This window comes from Typopeltis vanoorti, chromosome 7, assembly GCF_054136105.1.
Source record: "Typopeltis vanoorti isolate ZY-2024b chromosome 7, IOZ_Tvanoo_1.0, whole genome shotgun sequence".
Classification (NCBI taxonomy): Eukaryota; Metazoa; Arthropoda; class Arachnida; order Uropygi; family Thelyphonidae; genus Typopeltis; species Typopeltis vanoorti.
In genome coordinates this window covers 94,246,068-94,263,450 of record NC_143555.1, presented here as the reverse complement: position 1 = coordinate 94,263,450, position 17,383 = coordinate 94,246,068, and the positions used below count along the sequence as shown (strand labels likewise).

The following is a 17,383-nucleotide window of genomic DNA, read 5'->3' as shown; positions in this document are numbered from 1 at the left end:
GGGGACCAGGAGATGTTGAGACAGTTGAGCGTGGCAAGTGCAAGAAGAACGATTGTTATGGGAGATTTTAACTACAGCAGTATAGATTGGGGAAAGGAAGATGCATGTAGCAATAAGAGAATGGAATTTCTAGAATTCTTGAGGGACAAATGTCTTAGGCAACATGCAACAGAGGGAACAAGAGGTTCAAGAGTTTTGGATTTGGTTATAGCATCAGAAGAGCTGATAATAACTGAGATGACATCTCTCCCACCAGTTAGAGAGAGTGACCATATGGTTTTGACTTGGAAAATTAATAGACATGCAGGAGTATCAAAGAGACGGGAACGTATGTGGAATTATAAAGCAGGTGATTATAATAGTCTTAGACGTCAACTTGAGGTAGTTTCGTAGAGGGAGGAATTGGAAGGCCGAGATATCATTAGTGCTTGGGAAATTGCGAAGGAATATTTGTTAGCAGCAATGGTAAGCTGTATTCCATGAGTAAAGAAGAGGACACAATTTGGAGTAAAGTGGATGACAAACAATATTAAACAGGAGCTACATGCGAAAAAGAGGCTATGGAAGAGATATAAGGAGACAGGTGAAGAGAAGATACATGAAGAATATAAGACATAGGCCAGAAGAGTGACTAGTATGGTAAGGAAGGCAAAACTGGAATATGAGAAAAGATTGGCCCTTAGATCCAAGGAAAATCGTAGGGAATTTTTTAGCTATGTGGCCAGTAGGAGGAGAAATGACTGTGGAAGAATGACATTGTGGGATAAAAATGAGAATAGTGACTGATGCAGAGGACATAGTGGAATTGTTCAATGAACACTTTATTGGTGTATTTCATCCTGGAGGAGTCAATTTGAATACTAGAGGGATAGAGCAGGTTCGAGGTTTAGAGGTGCAGGAGGAGAGTGTGTTCCACATACTGAGTACTCTGTTTTAGTAAAGCTGTGGGACTGGATGGTATTTCACCACGAGTTTTGAGAGAATGTACTAAGGAACTGACAGTCCCCTTGACCTGGCTTTTCAATGAAAGTCTGGCTGCAGGAAAGGTACCCATTGAATGGAAGGAAGGTAAGATAGTGGCATTGCATAAGGGCGGTAGCTGACTGGAAGTGTCTAATTATAGGCCAGTTTGTGTGTCATCAGTAGTTAGTAAGATCTTGGAGAAAGTAGTGAGGGACCATTGGGCAGATGAGGATAACATTATCAGTGAGAGTCAACATGGATTTGTGAAGGGGCGCTCTTGTTTTAGCAATATGCTAGCCTTTTATGATAAAGTTACAAGAGCATTAGATGAGGGAAAGGCATATACTGCCATTTTCCTAGACTTAGCAAAGGCATTTGACAGGGTGCCACATGATAAGCTGATATTCAAGTTGCAGCACATGGGTCTGGATGTCAGATTGGTCAACTGGATTCAGGATTGGCTGTCTGATAGGTATCAGAGAGTTGTAAATGTTGGAGCAATATCAAAGAGGCAGAAGGTTACAAGTGGGGTTCCACAGGGCTCAGTACTGGGACCTATATTGTTTAACCTTTATATCAATGACATTGTCCGTGGATATTCGGTTGTTTGTGCAAGGGGATATTCGGTTGTTTGCTGATGATGCGAAGCTGGGAAGGGTTATTAGCAATAGTGCAGATGTGGTAGCCCTGCAAGAGGATTTGAATAAGCTAGATAGATGGGCAAATGAATGGGAGAGTATCAGTTTATGCAGCAAAATGTAAGGTCTTGAGGTTTGGGACACATCAATGGGATGCTGCATACTCTATGGGAGGAGTTAAACTGGAGGAAGTAGGAGAGACAAGAAATCTGGGTTTGATGATTGATAGAAACCTGAAATTTAGAGGACATATTGCAAAGGTAGTGAAGGTAATGCAGAGAATTGCTGCAATAATGAGGACACTGACCTGCAGAGATAAAATGGTTATCATTCTGTTGTATAAGACTCTGATCAGACCACACTTAGACTATTGTTCTCAGATCTGGTCTCCAGGATTTGAAGGGGATAAATTAACTGTGGAAAAGGTACAAAGGTGGATAACAAAGATGGTGTCGGGACTGTACAATGTTAGTTATGAGGATTGGCTGAGGGAGTGTGGACTGCAGAGTTTGGTGGATAGAAGAAGGAGGGGTGATATGACTGAGACTTTTTAAACTGTTGAGAGGTGGTTACAGGGTTGACGCTGGAGAGTTCTTTCACTTGGTTGAACAGCGAGAAGGAGTCATGACAAGGGGCCATCCCTGGAAGTTACGAAAGGAAACTGTGAGAAAGAGGGCGAGGAGTGGTTTCTTTGCATGGAGGATGGTTGAACCATGGAATGCATTGCCTGATGGAGTGGTGAGAGCAAGAATGGTCAATGCATTTAAGGAGTGGTATGATAGACTTTGTGTTTCCTAGGAGGGACCTCCCTCAATGAGTCTTGATAGACTTGTGTTTCTTAGAAAGGACCTCCCACGATTAGTCTTTTGACTCCATGGAGTTCTGAATAATAATAATAATCTGAACAACTATATGCTGTAGTTCAGGTTACACATTTGTCTTAAAAGATGAGCTCTATCGATCCATTTCTCATCTGTCCGAGATGGAGTAAATCCTGTAGTTAAGGGTTTTAGCCAAATAATGCAGCCTACTTGCCATTCCTCTGCTGTATCTTCTAAGGAAAAGTATTTTTATATCTGCAGATGTGTTTTCACAGGATCAGTTTGCCTGAGATGAAAAAACCAAGTTTCTGGGAGAAAATCCCTCTATCTGTGTATGAAATTGGCTAGCTCACCTTAAACTGAAAAGCCCTGATAAAGGTTCTCCATGTCATAGACAGGATTCAAAGCCAGGTTTTTCCAACCACAGGGCTCCACTGAAACCAAATGAGCTACAGAGGCCCAAAAAAGTGAGCTAGTAAAACAAAATCACATGTAATTATAACCAACCACAAATCCCTATCAACTCCATCTTACCACAATAGAAACATTAATTTGCCAAACTGTCAAATACTTTTGAAATTTTCAGAAATGCCATAATGTGCACATCTGTATTCTAATCTTAACTAGTTTCACCAAAATCTTAATTACCAATCTAGAAATGCAAAGGGTCTGTAATTCAGTGGGTTGGCCTTTCTAAATATCTTTACTGAGTGGAAGTATTTTATTTTTCTTTAATTCCACAGGAACCTCTCCAGCACAAGTTTATCATTAAATATCAAAGTCGAAAATGCTCTGCTCAATTCCATTAAAATTTATGGGGAATCTCCAGTTTTACTTGGATCTGTATTACTCTATATTCTAAACGCATCACTTCAGATCCCTTGTAAACAGAGAAACCACATCCAAATAAAATATTATTATTATTATTTGACACCTTCAGGGAGTCCAAGGACTCATCGAGGAAGGGCACCTCCTCTACAACTTTGTCTCCACCATTCAATCACCAACTGACTGCAACTACACCAACGTCATCTACCACCAACCACCACTGATATTTCCACAGACAATCACAAACATCCATGCCTATGGGATTCGAACTCACAGCCTTTGAGCTGGAGAGCAGATACGTTATCCACTCGGCTACAAACAACTACTGCCTCTATTTGTCAAGAGTAACATTTGAGTTACCAACTACATCTGACATGACAATGTTACCATTGCTTTATTTACAACCCTTGTAGTTACATTTTTGAGTCTTGACAAACTAGAGAAGGATAGCGTCAAGCTTGTAAAACACAGAACTCTTTTTTAGACAAGTGAAAAAAAAAAATGATGTTTCCAAGGAACATTTTTGGAATGCACAGCTGATATACATGAAAATAAAGTATTATGAATGCTTCTGATCAAAATCTACACAAAGTAAAATTTTTAGATATCTAGGTGCACACGAAAAATGTAGGCAGCCATCCAAAATAATTAGGTTGTTGTCTTTTTCACAAAAATGAGTATTAATTTTATTTTCAGTACTTTAGTATCTGAAATATAATAATAATATAGCTAGTCATTTATGCCACCTTAAAGATGCACTATTAAATTTACTAATGAGTATTAGTTGTCAGAGATGTCTCATATGCAGTATGAGCTAGATAATGAGCAGCTGGATATATAAGCTACCACAGTAATCAGTTAAAAACTGCATTTCATTAATGTTGATTATTTCAAAAAAGCATTTTGCAAGCTTGAATCTCCAAAATGCTTTTAATTAACAAACGCTTATTCATATCATAGCACATGAAAATAAAGAGATGTCTGTGCATGTGACAATGTGCATAAAAGTAAACTCACTTTAGGTAACTGGTATTCACGTGTAACTTTGAAAAATGGCTAACATTTTCAACTGAGTAGCCATTGTATTCAAAGAAATATAAGAGCTGATTATTAAAATTTCCAAATGAAACAATTTTAATTAATGTAATTTGATAAAAAAAAATAATGGAACAGATAACTTAATAAATACATCAAGTCAAGAACCACAAATGAAAATTGCCTTGCAAGCAGCTGCTGTCTCTGCTGGTGCAGAAGTGGGATGTTACTGGAAGCATACTTAGCACTGTTAGTCAGAAACAGGTGGAGAGAGGAGAGAAGAAATAAAGATTATATCAAGATGGTGGACTTGGTATCCCTTCCCTCCGTTGGCTTATCCCACACCTCCATCATAATAGAATTAAGAAATTAGAAATATCCACTTCTCAAATCTGCAGAGATATATTTCATTGTCCTATTATCCAGGAAGACCTTTGGTACTATGACCAAGTATCAAGGTCAACTGATCAGCAGAGCATAAGAAATGAGCTACACAGCTATATAGTTCTGTTGATAGTGCATCACTTTATGGATCTAATCTATTTTCTCCCCAGCATCAATGGGTATGGGAAGGTACTAGATTCCTACCAGGTTATGAATTTATTGACTTAATCAGGGCTAGGATCAATGCCCTGCCCATGAGGGCCCACTGGTATTAGAAAACCCGATTTAACTGCAAAGAAGGATGAAAGAGTTTGGGTTATTGATGCACAGATAGTGGGTACTGGGTGCCCATTGGTTGTCAGTCATAGGAACAGGGTCTCATGTTATGGGCAGAATACAGATCTTGCTCAACAGATTGAAGAGGATTTTGGGGAAGCTCCTTATTTCACTAGTGCTACATCTCCCTTCATGGTGCAATGAGAATTACAAAGACTTGACTTCTATAGGCATTACTTTGGCAGACATTAAAATCTTGTTGCTTAGAGCTTTGAAGGGCTTTTTTGTTGGAAGTTTTTTCCCCACTTGGTTAGATTATAATAAATTTAGTTTAATCCTTTATCCAAGTGTAAGCAAACAAAGTATGCACCTGAAGTATCTTCAGGACTGGTCCACCTTTACCATGAGTTACCTCAGTCTTGAAGATACTTCAGGTGCAAACTTTGTTTGCTTACACTTGGATAAAGGATTAAACTAAATTTATTATAGTCTAACCAAGTGGGAAAAAACTTCCAACATCTTTCTCTAAATCCAGAGTAATTTAATAATAAGGCGAGATACCTTTTGGCAACTTGTAGAAGTAAATATGACTTCTCCATTGCTTCCACCTTGGTATCACCACCTCTGGGTCTGGCTCCCACGGACTAGACCTCAAAAAAGGTCGAAACCGGTTCTCTGAGTAGTGGCCCTTCCCTTAATGCATAGCATTATACATGTCCGCAAGGAGATGTGCTATGTATTATGGGAGATACTAAGACAAGGAGTAATGAGAGCTTGGTCCACCTTTACCACGAGTTGCCTCAGTCCTGAAGATACTTCAGGCACAAACTTTGTTTGCTTACACTTGGATAAAGGATTAAACTAAATTTATTATAGCTTTGCAGGGCACACTGGTGGCTTGGCATTGTCATCAACAAATGACTTCTAGAATACCTCGTACCAGTGTGGGATAGATGTATTTTAGCTTAGCCTTTCTGGCTTATTGGGGAAAAGGCATCATGGTCTACCAGAGCAAAGACTTTGCTCTGATTTACCATAGTATGTAGCACTGCATTTCAGTGTGAAGATTTTTAAAATAAAATTTAATGAATGAAGCAAAGGTTTAATGGCTATAATATTTTGTTTCAGTCACAGAGATCTTCAGAATACAATACAGAAACTGTAATATGCATGTAAAGAAACAAACTGAAGAAATATGAGCAGCCTAAAGTCCTAGAAGAGTACACTCTGGGAGCACTTGTAGGTTTGGCTGTTAAGCAGGAGATGTAAGAATTAGTTTCTCATATCCTGGAGAGTTTTACACAATCATTTTTATTGAGATTGGGATAGTTTCTAAGATCTGCTATTGATTCCAGAGGGGGGGGGTGACATTTTTCATGTTGTAATTACTACAGTGAAGGATAGCAGTCTTTTGCATTTGATTCTATGCAGAGTGTTCAGGGAATGGTCTGCTAGATCTGATTGATCATAACTGTGGCAGTATGTGTTCCTTATTCTTTCAGATGAACATTGGCAAATCATCCAAGTTGACATTAATATGACAAGTTGAAAGAACAAGGAATCTTGTATATATCTGGGACTGAGAAGGGAGGGAGTTAGTCTTTAGGAAAGTGGATAAAAGTCAGCTGGATTTGGGATTTGAAAGCATGCAAAGATAACCTTCTGGCACTAGATATAGGAAGAATTATCATTGCTATATATGTAGATTATGTAGATATATATATATATATTTATTTATTTATAATAAGTACCAGTGTTCATTATTTGCCAGCTGTAAAAATTGAAGATTAAAAGGATGTGAAAAAAAAAAAAAAAAAGATTTACTGGTATTTTTACTTCATAGTCCAGGCGATGGAATAGATGATGGAGACCATATGCATAGGCAAATAGACTCAATGAGTGAAGTACAGGCAATTATTATGGGAGATTTCAACGATGGTAACATTGACTGGAGGAAGGAGAGGACAAATGGGAGGAAGGAAATGAATTTTATGCAGTTACTAAGGGATAACTACCTGAAACAGCATGTAATGGAATATACTAAGGGTTCAAGTAACTGCTTGATCTAGTAACTGCATCTGAAAAATTGACTATTATGAATATTACCATATTGCCACCAATTGGTGAGAGTGATCATAAGGTAACCTGGGAAGTGGCTAAATGTGTGGAATTTTCAATTAAGACAGGGTACATGTGGAATTAATGGGGTTGGTAAGTATGACAAGCTTAGGAGATTGCTTGGATCAGTGCCATGGCATGTTAAGCTGCAAGGGCTGGATGTTGATAGTGCATATTATGGACAGGAGATGTAAGAATTAGTTTCCCATATCCTGAAGAGTTTTATACAATCATATTTATTGAGGCTGGGTTAGTTTCTAAGATCTGCTACTGATTCTAGAGGGGGGGGTTGGAGTGTTTGAGGGAGGTAATGGCTAACTGCATACCTACAGTCCCGAGAGTAAATCAAGTGGGAGTTAAATGGATGAATAACACCATTAAGCTTGAGCTGCAAAAAAAAGAAACAATTTTGGATGAAAATGAAAGAGAAAAGTGACCTGAAGGCAACCGAACAATAGCACAGGCCAGAAGGGTAACTAGTGTGGTCAGAAAAGCAAAAGCAGATTATGAAAGGAAATTAGCAATGCAAGCTAAAGTGAATCCCAAACTGTTCTTTCGATAAGATGCAAGTAAAAGAAAAAATGTATATGGCAAAATGATTCTAAGGAATGCCGATGGCAGGGAGGTAACTGAATCAGCTGAAATAGTAGAATTACTAAGACTATTACTACTATTATTCTAAGAATTACGAACGCTTTGCAAGAGTATATCATCCAGGCTGTGATATCGCAAGAATGAGAGAACGAATGACTGATACAGGAATTGAAGTGAATGAAATGGAGGTGAGTAGTATATTACAGAACCTTAATGTATACATCTGTGGGATTAGATGGTATACCAGCTCGAGTCTTATGTGAAGTGGCAAAGGAATTGCCAGTTCCCTTGACATTTTGTTTAAGTCTTAGCTCTGGGTTAGTCCTAAGGGGGTGGAAAGGGGAAAATAGTTCCATTGCATAAAGGAGGTTCCAAGACTGCAGTTGCAAATTACTGACCGATCAGCATATCAGGAATTGTTGTCAAGGTTTTTGGGGATATTAGTCAGGAAATACAGGAATGGATAGAGGAAAATGGGATACTGTATGGAGGACAGCATGGTTTTGTGAAGGGTAGATCATGCCTCAGTAACTTGTTCACATTTTATAATACAGTGACAGCTGAACTGGATAAGGGTAATGGATTTACAGTGATACTACTGGACTTTGCCAAGGCCTTTGAGAGGATACCACATGGAATTCTAATCAGTAAACTGCAGCACATGGGGATGGATTATAAAGTGGGTGAGATGGATAGGAGGGTGGTTAATGGAGAGATATCATAGAGTAGTTTATTCAGGAGTAGAGTCCAGAAGAAGGCCTGTGACTAGTAGTTTGCCACAGGGTTCTGTTCTTGGACCACTGCTATTTAATTTGTTCATTAAATAGCATTAAATAACTGTTCATTTACCTGCTGATGATGCAAAGTTGGGTAGAGCAATAGTGAATGCACATGATGTCAAAATTTTGCAGGATGATTTGGATAGATTGGCAGTCTGGGCTAATGAGAATGGATGTCAGTTTAATGTAGCAAAGTGTAAGGTTATGCATTTTGGGGTGAAAAAATTAGCAGCAGTATATCACATTGGTGGAACTGTACTCCAGAAGGTTGATGAAGCCAGAGATTTGGGTGTGTTGGTGGATAGGGAGTTGAAGTTTAGGGGGACACATAGCAAAATTGGCTAAATCAGCTCATCAGATCACTTGGTTACTGAAGAATACTTTGACGAGCAAAGATAAGCAAGTTATTGTTCCTCTTTATCGAGCCTTGATAAGACTCCATCTTAACTACTGTGCCCAGATCTGAGCCCCTGGGTTTCTTCTTGATGGGAGTAGGTAGAGAGGATCCAGAGACGAGTGACCAAGATGATAGCTAGTCTATGGAATGAACCTTACGAGAACAGGTTGAAGATCTAAGGGTTACAGAAATTGGTTGATAGGTGGAAAAGGGATGATATGATTGAGACATTCAAATTACTGAGGGGTTTTTATAAGATTAATTCAGAGGAAATTTTTCAGAACAGGTCTGGTGATGGGAGAGCTAGGAGTCATCCATGGAAACTGAGCAAGAGTATAGTTAGCAAGGGTGTTAGAACTAGGTTTTTTACTTGTAAAGTGGTGAATGAGTGGAATAAGCTGCCAGAGTTTGTTGTGGGTGCAAAGCAAAGTATGATAGATACTGTGTGAATGCCAAATAGCTGTTCTTGATATGATGTTTAGGGCCTCCCTCGATGAGTCTAAGGACTCCTTGGAGTTGCCCGTAATAATAATAATAATAGTATGACAATGCTTTTGGAATAAAAATATAACATACATTAAAGTCATATCCATCCTAAAGACAATTACAAACATCCATGCCCTTGATGGGATCTGGACCCATAGCCGATGGTTGAAGAGCAGTAAGCTTAATGGAGTGAAATCATGCTGGATTATGGATACTGCATTCAACGTTGAACATTAAGTCTAGTGCTGGTACTTGTTTTGGAGCAATGGCAAAAACATAGCTAACAACATTAGGCTTAATGTCACCAGCATTCTTTCTTGATCTTTGCTTCCTAAAAGAAATCTATCTTCTTGCAAACTCAGTGCCCTGAAGAAACTACACAAAGATGGCAGTATAGTCATCATCAGAGTCAATGAACTGTTATTCTTAACACCAGTGAATACAATAGAAAAATGGACATTTTTCTGATCCACCTATCCACCTTTAGATTACAATCCCACCAAATCTCAGATCAAAAAATTTTAAAGTCTGCTCAAAAAGGTTTCTTCCTGGCCTTCAGTTCTCAGAAATATCCTTTCCTCTCCTGGATTTAGAGATTATCAAAAATACACAAACCCAATCCTCCCCCAACAAGACCTATAGTAGGTGCTACAGATTCCCCATGCTATAAATTAGCAAAACAGTCAGCAAGCTCTGTTACCCCCCCACCACCACTGGTCATACTACTACTAATTCTCTTTATGCCTCACACATAAGGCCAAGATTCATTTCTTCCACATACTTCGTCCTGATCTTCTTTGCAGCTCTGCCAGCCAGTGTTCTTTCCTTTACTGCCATTCTCTGCTAAGTCAATTTAGGAAAACAGAAAATATTTTCTGTTTTCCTTCTAGAATCCAAGACACTTTAGGAATCTCTCTGCTGTCCATTCTCAGTATATGTACAATCCATTTCCAGCTTTCTTGATCTTTTCCATTATATAAAATTTTAAAAGTTTTTTTTTTTAATTTCATTAGTGATTAATATAATCATATATAAAGTCATCATTTGTTATATGTTGGGATCAAAATATTTTTAATATTTTATGCAAGCATCTAGTTTGAAAACTATTTAACTTCCTGTTTTTTGGTCAACTTCCATGTCTCTGATCCATATAAAATACAGCCTTAATATTGCTACTGAAGAAATTTTTTTTGGTTTTATTATGGTATTTTGAAGATTTCCATACAACTTCCTATATATATATATAAAAAAAAAAATGATCCATTTTAAAACTTCTGCTGAGAATTTAATGTTAAATAATACAGATATTTTGGTTAGCTTTGATATCACCTCATTATTCACCAACATTCAATTAAACAACACCTTATCACTTATCAAGAAAGTTTTTCCTCCTGATATTACTGATCTGTTTTCCTTTGCTACCTATTCTGGATATTTCTCTTAAAAGCACAAAATTTATAAACAGATAGACAGGTTCTCTCCTCTCACCCTCCCTTGCTAATTTTTTATGGAACATTTTGAAAAACAAGCTCTTGACTCAGCTCCTCTCAAATCAAATCAAATCCACATAACTGGTAAGATATGTGGATGATGTGTTCTCCATTTGCCCAATGGCCCAGACACATTAAACTCTTTCCTCTCTGACCTAAATAGTCTTCATCATAGAATCCAGTTTACTATGGAACAAGAAACTAATCATAGTTTAGCCTTTATAGAGACCTTGGTAACATGCCTACCCAATGATAACCATACCTTTTCAGTATACAGGAAGCCCGCCCACACAGGCAGACATATTCACAAACCTTCCCATCACTTCCTCCTTCAACAATATAGTATCATTAAAACACTAACCAACAGAGCCTATAACTTTTGTTATGAACTCTATAAGGGAGTGAGCCCTTACAGCAGAACTTAATCATGCACACCATACCTTCTTATCTAATGACTACAGTTTCCACATATAAAAAAAAAATCAATCCTTCCCACAATCTTCAACCTTCTCTTTGGAAATATTTTAGCAATACTTTCATGATCTCCTATGCCTAGAGTATATGAAGCATCCTGTTCTTGCAAGTTGGTTCGTATACTCTTAGACAGCAAGATCAGCCAACGCCTGTATAGAAGAACAAAAAAATAAATCTATAGTCATGACTATCAGTCCTTGCAGACTGTGCTTTAGATACAGCTCATAGAATCAGTTGGAAATTTAGAAAAGAAAGACTATTTTTGGTGTCTGCAGCAGCTCTCAGAAAACAGCCCAATTTAAATAAATATGGCTGCATTAAACTTGCCAGAAGATGGGAAATACTAATACTTCAAAATCCCAGTTTACATCCTAGGCCAACAACAAGTGCTCACAGGCACCTCACCTAGTTATGACTCCACTCTTATGTCCACATTTCGCTTAGTTTTGTGTTGCTTTTCTGTGTGTTACAAGTCTCATAATGTACTGTGTGATGATTTCTTAGTGACAGATGAAATACTGGAAGAATTAAATAATTTTTAATCCTTTCTCAGTGTCGTTTCACTCCATTAAATTTCTAACATGAGTTTCTCCCAGCACTTAAGCATTCACACAGGTTGGAGAGTGGATATGCTACCCACTTGGACAACTAAGCCATAGAACAAACGAGGTGTATGAAGTACCAAGTAAACTTGACGTTAATAAGGCTGTAGAACTGGATGGCATATCACTGCCTATTTTTAAGGATTATGCAAATAAGTTGACTATATTCTTGATAAGGTCATTTAATGAGTCCAAAATAAAGGAAAATAATTCCACTACACAAGAGTGATGCTACAAAGAAGTTTCCAATGACGATCTACTGGTCTGTAGAACAAAGAGATTTGAAGGTATCAAAGAGACTGATTTATATCAAAATACAACAACTGACTGCAAGACATAAAATTCTCTATGAAGGTTAGCATGATAAATGAAGTTTTGCTTTAGCAACCTTATTCCAATCAAGACAAGTGGAGTTTCCCCTAAATAAGAGTAACAACAAATTAATGTAGCTGGCACATCGTTCCTCTGTTTCATCCCCTAAAGGAAAATATTATTTATGCTTGTAGACCTGTGTTTATCAGGTAGTTTTCCGGTACTGAGAGACCAAAAACCTGAGTCGAAGTGAGAATATACCCCCTCTACCTCTGTATGAGACTGGCTAACTCACCATTTGATCGAAAAGACCTGATTAGGTTCAGCACATCAGACTTACTTTGAACCTGAATCTTTCCAAAGGACTCATCTATACCAATTGAGCTATGGAGGCTCTCATTTTGACAGTCTACCTGCACTTTATTGAGAAAAAAAAAAAAAAAGACAAATATGTTGATTAAGGGAATACAAATATTACCTCATATAAAGATATAAGATGTATTTTTTGGATTATGCAAATCATTTTACAGACTGACAGATTGCAAATCAGTGTAAAAGTTGTGTAAGAAAGGCTAGTGAAATGAATAGAAGATGAATTTCCTGAAAGATACCAGTAAGCTATGTAATGTAGGAGATAACATCTCAAAAAGGGAAGTAACCCCAGTGCTGTTACATAGGATTTTTGTTCTTAGTGGACCTCCACTGCTATTCAATGTATTTGTAAATGATATCTCATGATGTTGAATGAATGAATGAAATAATTGAAAAAAAAAAAAATTAAAAAATATATATATACATATATGTACTCTATCATATAAAATGATAAGCCATTTTTTGTAACATTTTTGTGTCACGTTTTTTGTCAAGTTATTTGAAACGTTTTGAAACTCAGCTACCCTGAGTGTCGAGTCTTCAAAATTTGAGTCATCAGAATTCAAGGAGAACTGGCCAACCAGTCCGCAATTCGGGGGAGGGTGTGGAACCCTCCTTTCAAGTCTTCAAAATTTGAGTCATCAGAATTGAAGAACTGGCCTACCTGTCCAAAACTGGGGGGGTAAGAATCCCCTTTTGAGTTTTCAAAATTTGAGTCATCAGAATTCAAGGAGAGCTGGCCTACCAGTCTGGAACTCGGGGAGTTGGGAGGTGTAGGCGCTGGGGGGGGGGGTATACCCCCTTTCAAGTTTTCAAAATTCGAGTCATCAGAATTCAAGGAGAATCAGCCTACCAGTCCGGAACTCAAGGGCGCTGTGGGCACCAGGAGGAGGTGGCTGAACTCCCTTTCGAGTCATCAGAATGGAAGGAGAACTGGCCTACCAATCCGAACTCGGGGGAGGGGGATGGGCGGCGTAGGTGTCAGAGCCCCCTAGTGTGTGTGTATATATATATATATATATTTTTTTTTTATGTGATTCCCATTTATGAAAGGTTTTAAACTTATATTGCATTTAGTGAGAGGGCTAAGGATTTATATAAGGATTTTTTTCTATCTTTATTGATTTATATATATATATATATATATTGTAGTTTTATTTATTTATTTACCCAAATAAATTTACCCAAACATGAAACTTTTACATGCCACTTTAGGCATCCAATAAGCAAGACAGTGGCCTAACTAAGGATTAAATTCATCACCCATCTAAAGGCAATCACAATATCCATGCTTGCTCATGGTGGGATTTGAACCAGCCTGCTGGTTGGAGAGTTAGGAAAGCTTTGCTTCATTAGCAAACTGTGCCAGCCTTGTTGACCACTTGACTTGACCAACAAGGTTGGCAAAGTTTGCTGATGAAGCAAAGCTGCTGGTAATTATAAGGAATGATGCTGATATGAACTCACTTCAGGCAGATTTAATTAAGGGTAGTGGTTAATACCAATGAACTGCCACTGGAGAAAATGTGCTCTACAAGGTCTGAATATATGTACATGGTTATGTTTTGTCTGTTTTTGTTGTGAGGTATTTTTTTAAAGATCCTTATGATTTGGTGGGTTTGACGGCCTGCATGCTGTAGACCATTAACAACTTCTAATTTGATTTTATTTGCCATCCTTAATGTTGCTGCTAAATTTATAGCGTTATTCAAAACAATATTAAGTGTTTTTAGTATATATGACAGATTTATTGTGCAAGTCCTCTGATTCAATGAATAGTTATCAGAGGTAGTTCCACATTCTTTTCATTTGCCCCAATTTTAACAGTCTAGATAATACACAGTGAACTGTACTGTTCATAATTCTTGTTGATATTTTCTAAGTATTGTGGGATTTAGTATTTTAGATATCTTTTGTTTGGCAAATTTGTTGTGAAATGACTCCAGGGAAACATGCAAATATTGTTAAAGGTTTTTCTTCTTGGGCTACTGATAATGACATCTTATTCCCTACACAGTTACACTAACAACTTTAAGATACACCTATCAAGAACATCTGAACACAAGACTAAGAATCTCCAAATGCTACATATGATTTACATTATTATATGGAGTAGAGACATGGACACTCTCTAATCTGAGTGTGAAAAAACTGGAGGCCTTTGAAATGTGGTTGCTGCGATGAATTATGAGGATATCATGGAAAGACAAAAAGAGGTACTAGAGATGGTAGGCATAAACAGGAGCCTGATTAAAGAAATTAAAAAGAGAAAAGTCAGGTATTTTGGAGATATTCTGAGACATAACTGCCTACAAAGGACACTTCTCGAAGGAACTGTTCAGGGAAAGAGAAAGAGAGGAAGACAAAGACTGGAGTGGATAAAAAATATAGAAGACTTGACCTATCTCTCTTATGAGAAATGCAGCAGAGAGGTACAGAATAGGACATGGTGGAGACACATGGTAGTCAATCTCCTGGAGGGGGAAGACACCTGACAGGACAGGATCAAGAACAAAGAATGATACATAATTTTTGCAAGTTATTTTGTTACTTGTGATATAAAGTATTAGTATATAAAATTTTATTTCCGTTACATAGAAATACTAGAAAGTGCAGCGAAAACAATTATATAATTTTATTACATGATCTGGGATAGATTTTTGAAAGTGTGATGGTCACTTTGAAACAGCAAATGAAAAATCTTAACTTTATTCTCCACTGCTTTTGACATGTTCTGTGAGCTATGTCATTTCTTCTTAATAATAGTAATGATTGAATAAGCATCCCGTTTCATGCCCGTATTTAATAAAACACGTTTTACTGTTGCGCCGCAATTTTTTTTTTCATTTTTATGACTGAAACTTTCAACTATTGTTTACATATATGTTGAATATGAAATTAAAAACACTTCATAAATGACGAAGCCCGCATACATTCAAAAGAGCAAGATTCGAACTTATTCAATGCATATCGCAGAATTTTCAGTTTTGTTCATTTAAAAATTAAAATGCCAATTCTATTGATATACAAAAATAATTTATTGATAACTAAGTCATCGATAGATCGCAAAACTCATAAAAGAATCAAATTCTGCTCACCTGAATCAATGAAACGATCACCTGATCTTATTTACAAACTCGCCTCTTTTCCTTCAAATCAAAAGCCGCAAGAAGATATTTCAATAACATATTGCTATACACAAGTATCAAACCATTATGATGAATTACTGATGCACTATACATGGAACTAAGGACATGAATGATCAAATTAATGTAAAAAGTATTATAAAAACATAAAAAACGGCAAATACTGCTTGAAAACACCTGGTCGATTCTAGCTCTCCATTACACCGAGAGGCAGCCATCACGTGCTAACACAAATTTACCCACCTGGCGTATAACCCAAGAAACTGCTCAAACCATATATAACAGTCACCATACTCGAAAGGAGTATATAATAGTGACAGATGTAATATACCGTAATCAAATAAAACTATAATCGATTATTGCTAAATATTCAATTATTCCGAATTTCCTCGGTTCGCGACTGTCTTCAGTTAAGAAATCATTTCAGCAGTTTCACTGAATAATTATAAACGAGTTAAAAATCATTCTAATGATAGTATATTGCATGTATATACAGGATGGCCATAAATTAACTTTCCCTCTTTGGAGGTAACTAATACACGGAATGAGACGACAATTTATATTGAGACTTTCGAAGGCATGGGGAGATGAATTCCGCGAAAAAAAGATTTAGTAGGGGGAAATTTTGGCGCTGGCGTAAACGCAAGTAAAAAGGATTATGCAAATTTTACTGTGTACGTGAGAGCAGCGTACGTGACCACCAATTCCACTTAAAAAGGGATTGGGAACGTTCAGGCAGTTATTCGAATGACTGACGAATTGTACTCAATATGCTTCCTACCTTGCCTCAGTGTGCTTGACTTGTTAAGTTATTTTACCTTAAACAGTGCAATTTAAACATGTGACTTTTGGCTGTGGGGGAATTTGAAATCCGTTGTGTATGTTGGTGGCGTTCCCAACTTGCAGGTCTTGAAAGAGAACATAAAACGGGCTGCTATGAACATCCAATCCTACTCCTTACGCTCAGCTGTAGAGCACATGGCGCACACCGGATGCAATTTGTTGTACACAAGAAAGGTTAGCACATTGAAAATCATGTATGTGGTTTAGGGGACCCTGATTCTGATGAATAAAACATTATTTCCTGTGAGTTCAATCACTACATTAATTTATGTGTCTCTCACAAGTTGTTGTTTTAGTTTAATTATTATTTTTCTTATTATCATTGAAATGCACCACATATCCAGCTGGAATGAGTGACGCGGCTATCCGAATTATTCCGAATTTCCTCGGTTCGCGACTGTCTTCAGTTAAGAAATCATTTCAGCAGTTTCACTGAATAATTATAAACGAGTTAAAAATCATTCTAATGATAGTATATTGCATGTATATACAGGATGGCCATAAATTAACTTTCCCTCTTTGGAGGTAACTAATACACGGAATGAGACGACAATTTATATTGAGACTTTCGAAGGCATGGGGAGATGAATTCCGCGAAAAAAAGATTTAGTAGGGGGAAATTTTGGCGCTGGCGTAAACGCAAGTAAAAAGGATTATGCAAATTTTACTGTGTACGTGAGAGCAGCGTACGTGACCACCAATTCCACTTAAAAAGGGATTGGGAACGTTCAGGCAGTTATTCGAATGACTGACGAATTGTACTCAATATGCTTCCTACCTTGCCTCAGTGTGCTTGACTTGTTAAGTTATTTTACCTTAAACAGT

At 37.4% G+C, this 17,383-nt stretch overlaps 1 protein-coding gene across 1 annotated transcript in view; it reads right to left on the bottom strand.

The window, feature by feature from the left end:
* The window catches only part of p (WD40 repeat domain-containing protein pink), a 306,375-nt gene extending 290,571 nt beyond the window's left edge, over positions 1-15,804 (bottom strand). Inside the window, exon 1 of the mRNA XM_090396034.1 lies at positions 15,668-15,804. The gene's annotated coding sequence lies outside the window, so the exon portion shown is untranslated. The remainder of the gene's footprint in view (positions 1-15,667) is intronic.
* Between the last annotated feature and the right edge of the window lie 1,579 nt (positions 15,805-17,383).